General features: G+C 45.3%; 1 long non-coding RNA gene across 1 annotated transcript; it reads left to right on the top strand.

The window, feature by feature from the left end:
* The first annotated feature begins 2277 nt into the window (after nt 1-2277).
* Nucleotides 2278-5240, top strand: LOC147367643 (uncharacterized). The gene is made up of 2 exons (XR_015168844.1): nt 2278-2668; nt 3030-5240. It is a non-coding gene; the product is annotated as an uncharacterized LOC147367643 (long non-coding RNA).
* Nucleotides 5241-5505: the final 265 nt, after the last annotated feature.

Genomic DNA, 5505 nt, shown 5'->3' on the forward strand with positions numbered 1-5505 from the left:
AGTTCCTTTTCTGACTGGGGGCACCTGGAGAGCAAGGACTGTGTCTCAGTGTACGGGTCTGGGGTTGAGAAGATACACCATGATGTTCACAAGAACATCACTGATGGTGGCACTGCTTGGATTCCATCCACAAGAAAGGTACCCTGAGCTCATTATCTGGAGTTTTAGTCTGGGTTCTCCTGAGAAACAGAACCAAGAGAGACAGACAAATAGATAAGGGACTTATTTTTAAGAATTGACTAATGTGATTTGTGGAGGCTTTCAAGTCCCACTCTATGGTGCAAGTTAGCAGGCTGAAAACCCAGAGAAGAGCTGATATTTCAGCTTGAGTCCAAAGTCCATGTAGGGTCAGAATCCCCTTTTTCTTGGGGATTTCAAGGTTTTTTTCTCTTAAGGTTTTTGACGGATTGGATGAGGCCTACCCACCTTATGGAGACTTATCCGCTTTTCTCAAAGTCTACTGATCTAAATGTTGCTGCTACTGCTAAGTCGCTTCAGTCGTGTCTGACTCTGTGTGACCCCATAGACAGCAGCCCATCAGGCTCCCCCATCCCTGGGATTCTCCAGGCAAGAACATTGGAGTGGGTTGCCATTTCCTTCTCCAATGCATGAAAGTGAAAAGTGAAAGTGAAGTCACTCAGTCGTGTCCAACTCCTTCTCCCACCTTATGGAGACTTATCCGCTTTTCTCAAAGTCTACTGATCTAAATGTTAATTACATCTAAAACTACCTTTACAGCAGATGTTGGGCCAAACATCGATATGCCATGGCCTAGCCAAGTTGATAGTTAAAATTAAACATCAGACAGGGAATTCCCTGGTGGTCCAGTAGTTAGGATTCAATGGTTTCACTGCTGTGGCCTGGGTTCAGTCCCTGGTCCGGGAACTAAGGTTCTACAAGCCATGTGTTAAGTCGCTTCAGTCCTGTCTGACTCTGTGTGACCCCATAGATGGCAGCCCACCAGGCTCCCCCATCCCTGGGATTCTCCAGGCAAGAACACTGGAGTGGGTTGCCATTTCCTTCTCCAATGCATGAAAGTGAAAAGTGAAAGGGAAGTCGCTCAGTTGTGTCCGACCCTGAGCGACCCCATGGACTGCAGCCTTCCAGGCTCCTCCATCCATGGGATTTTCCAGGCAGGAGTACTGGAGTGGTGTAGTGTGGCCAAAAAAAAAAACCAAAAAAACCCCACTAGTGCCACTGTGGAAGCAATGCACTTTGTGAAACTACAGAGACAAGAGCCAGGGGCAACCGCTGTTAAGCTGAGTTAGACACATATGCATCTGCTCAGGGACACACTCATGCACAAACACACCCATACACGCATGGGTGACAGAGTGTGGCAGTGACTATCCAAGAGTGTCTGTGAGAGAAAATCGTCACATTGGGGTTTTCCTTTGCACCGTCTCCTAAATATACATTTCTATTTGTAACATAAAAGCAGGTCAAAAGCCACTCTGCGTTTACCAAAAGCCCAGAGAACACCACTGAGAACAGTAGGCAAGTCTAACAATGGAAAACCCACAGAATTTTGCTGGTTTCTGCTTTGATGTTCCTAATCAGCTGAGGACTAGCTAAGAAGATAACCCTTCATTTAAGAGGAATTAATTTTTCAATATCTACAGCTATTTCATGTCATGTTGCCACCCTTAACCAGTATGACTCATTCCTTTTCCCTGTGGTGTTTATCTCATGAAAAAACACTTCTCTGTGATTGATGGCTCTCTGAAGAGTTCAAATTCAGGGTTTTGACGTTTAGTGAACCATGATTTCCTTTTTGCTTTGGCTCTCTCTCTCTTTTTTTTAACCATCCTCCATATTTCTCTTTATTCTTAAAAACAATGGGAATAAAAATAAAAGTGATCAAAGAGCTCCATCATTGAATTCTCTAAGTCTTAAACTGGACTTATCTCACTGATGTATACATTCCTGCAGGCAAATAATAGAGGAGCATACATTTTCGCAAGCTTTACATTCAAGAAACTTTTGATCCTTTTAAACTGATAATGACAGTGAGTGCATTTCAGTAAGAAATTTTAAAAGTTTTTGTTTTGTTAGTCTCTGTCTGTGATGTGTTTGTATAAGAAAATTTCATAAATGTGTTATTATGAAAGACAATTAATGCAATAGGATAAACAAGCTCCAAACAAGTCCCAGGTGATTCCAATTGGGAGCCAGCCCAGCTTTGGGGGAAGGGTCAGGAGCATGCAGGGTGCCCGAGGACTTTATCAGGAGCAGGAGCCTCTGGAAGAACCCGAGTAACTGACTGACAAGGAGGGAGAAGCAGCAGTTGCTGTGATTGGCTGGAAAGATGTCACTGGCAATTCTAGCACAGGCATGCAGAATGCTTGTATGAACAAGTGCCTTTGTCTGACCGAGCTGTCTTCAAAGTTTCAACAGATCTCTGACCTGGGTTGAGGGTGGGGATAAACTTCACTCTGTAGGGAAAGTGGTGTAGGTCAGTGGTGCAGGAAGTGAGACTGGGGGGCCTACAGGGTGGTGGGCGGAGCATGGAAAAGGTGCCACAGGGTGCTGATGACACACAGTGGATGCTGGATGACAAGGTGCAGATTCTCGGCTTCCAGCTGGTGACTGACTGCAAGGGGCGTCTTCAGAATGGGCAGGCCAGCCAAAGAAATAGCTTTACACAGCAAACCGGCTTAAGGAGCAGGTACTAATTTGGACAAGTCATTTTCCACTCAAGTCTGCATGTCTGTGAAATCAAGCCTGGATCTTCTCTTTGAAATATTATGAAAACAGATTAGATAAGTCCTAAAAGAAGTAGCAGCTTTTTAGGCTGGTGTTTTAAGTTTTGAAGTGTTACAGGGTTTAGTAACTTTTGGCTGGCTGGGAGGGGACAAACTGAACCTTTCAACAGTAATCATTAGAGCCTGTGCACACTTGTAAGCTTGACACTGCTGGTATGTTGGCCAGGGGTTTTTGGAATATGAACGTTCGAACTTGATTGCTCTTGGGGAATTTCTATATACATTTTTAAAAATCATAAGAATTTTTATGTCTTTGGGTCACAGAGTCGGACACGACTGAAGCGACTTAGCAGCAGCAGCAGCTACAAATAGGCTGTCCTAAGACTCCAGTTCTTCTGCTGTCGGTGCAGGTTTTGGAGACCCTGGTTGCCTGGGCAAAGGATGAAAAACACCAGTCGATGGGACAAGGAGCCGCGGGCAGGTGACGGCAGCCCGGAGCCCACAGCCAGGCGCCCACAGCCGGGCTGAGACCGCCCTTGTCAGTCACACAGGGAGTGCTGCCGGAAGCAGCAGAGACGCTTCTATTCTGGGAACCATCTACGCCACCTTTGAACTTTGTCTATCAGTAAGGAGTGTGTGGGCATTGTTGAGTGGCTTGGTCTTAAAATAAACTGTGCTGTCTCCAAGGTCAGATTCCAGATGCCGGACGATGTGAGTGGCGGTGGGGGTGGCGGGGGGGACCCTCTCAGGGAAGTGATGCTCTGTCTTGGTGGTGAATGAGCCATGAGCCCAGAAATGGAGTCTCCTGGCTGTGCAGAAACTCAGAGGTCTCTGATCAGTTCCAGAACGTTTCCTTACTGTATGTGCACGCCCACAGAACATTAACATGAAGGCATCTTTTCTTTCTTTTTTTTTTTTTTTTTTAAAAGTTGTTTTCCTTTCTGTAAACTCAAGGGTGCTTCTCTGACAAGCTTTATTTATAGGGATGCTCATTTTTTTTTGTTTAATTCTCTTTTCCCTTTGAACGCTTTTGGGTGCTTGTGCTTCAGAACTTTTCTGGAAGAGGTGACCCCTCCCTGACCAGACTCTCCACCTCAGGGATGATACACAGAGGCGGAGATCAGGCTGGCTCTGAAGCAATTACCTCCAGAGCATTAAAACCTTCCTAATAATTACTTGGAATGAATTGAGACTTACATGCATTAAAAAACGGAGAAGGCAATGGCACCCCACTCCAGAACTCTTGCCTGGAAAATCCCATGGGCGGAGGAGCCTGATAGGCTGCCGTCCATGGGGTCTCGAAGAGTCGGACAGGACTGAGCAACTTCACTTTCACTTTTCACTTTCATGCATTGGAGAAGGAAATGGCAACCCACTCCAGTGTTCTTGCCTGGAGAATCCCAGGGACGGGGGAGCCTGGTGGGCTGCCGTCTATGGGGTTGCACAGAGTCGAACACGACTGAAGTGACTTAGCAACTTAGCAGCATGTATTAAAAAAAAAGTGAGAAATCAACCAACACCCCTCTCCCATCACAAAGGGGAACTCCCATCACAAAGGGGAACTGGAAAATATCAAAGTGGTAGATAGAAAAATTTATTCAGTCAAATAGAAGGAAAAATTTTGATACAGAAGAAATGCAGCAGATAATACCTTGGCTGTCCCCTACTGTAAACACAAGCACACACACACACACACACCTACCTTATGGCAACATCCCCACCCTCCCTCTTGGCTGACCTTCACCTTATGGCCAGGTCCCCAGTATGGGGTTGGTGGCCGCATACCTAGCATGATTTCAGGGTGGAAAGAAACCACTCACTCCGTAACACCTGCCCCTTCACTCACCTCTGCTGACCGATGTCTCAGATGCCCATTTTATTAGGAAAGCAATACAGTTTTAGCTTTGATTAAAAAACCCCAAGTCTCTGAGCCTAATGGGGTCATTATGAGTCACTGAACCCGTAACAGCATCTATCCACTCCTGAGAACGTATGGAAAAGAGGTAAGAGGGAAAATTCAGACAGCAGGAGAGTTTAGGAGCTTGGAATGTACCGGGCCTTCTTCTCAATCTGTGATAATTCAGGGAATTTTTGTTATAAACAAACTGTAGCATCTGCAAGCCCTACAACACAGCTAATATCTTAGGGATGTGTCTTGTGATTAAGCAAGAGACAGGTACAAGGATATTCATAGCAGCAATTTTTATTTATTTATTAAAGATTTTTTGATGTGGACCAGCTTTTGAAAGTCTTTATTGAATTTGGTTCAGTGTTGCTTCTATTTTATATTTTCGTTTTTCTGACCATGAGGCATGTGGGATCTTAGCTGCCTGACCAGGGATCAAACCCACACTCCCAAGCATTGGAAGGTGAAATCTTAACCATTGGACTGCCAGGGAAGTCCCACAGCAATTTTTAAATGTAAGAGTCAGAAACCAGCTTGATGTCCCTCAACAGGAGTAAATAATGGTATAGTCACAAAATGGCAAAAATGAATGTTTGACATGTACTTCTAATAAAAATGAGTAAATCTCACCAACTGCTCACATCCAAACTCCACATGACGGGCCCTAGGGTGTAACAAATTTGACCGAGCGTGGAGTAGGACAGCTGGTCCATTGCCCAAGTCCTGCTGGGGTTCCCTGGAGACAGCGCTTCTTTGAAGGGTTCTCTCTGTTTCATTGCCCACTCTCAAGACCCACTCCCATGAAAGTCTATTCTGGGGTTCAAAATAGCTCATGGAACCTCCCAAGTTACTCTCAGGGACATGACTGTTTCTGTAGTGCTCATGCTTCAGCCT

This window comes from Bos grunniens, chromosome 8 (genome assembly GCF_055505025.1).
Source record: "Bos grunniens cultivar Pamir isolate PY7600 chromosome 8, Bosgru_T2T1.0, whole genome shotgun sequence".
Classification (NCBI taxonomy): domain Eukaryota; kingdom Metazoa; phylum Chordata; class Mammalia; order Artiodactyla; family Bovidae; genus Bos; species Bos grunniens.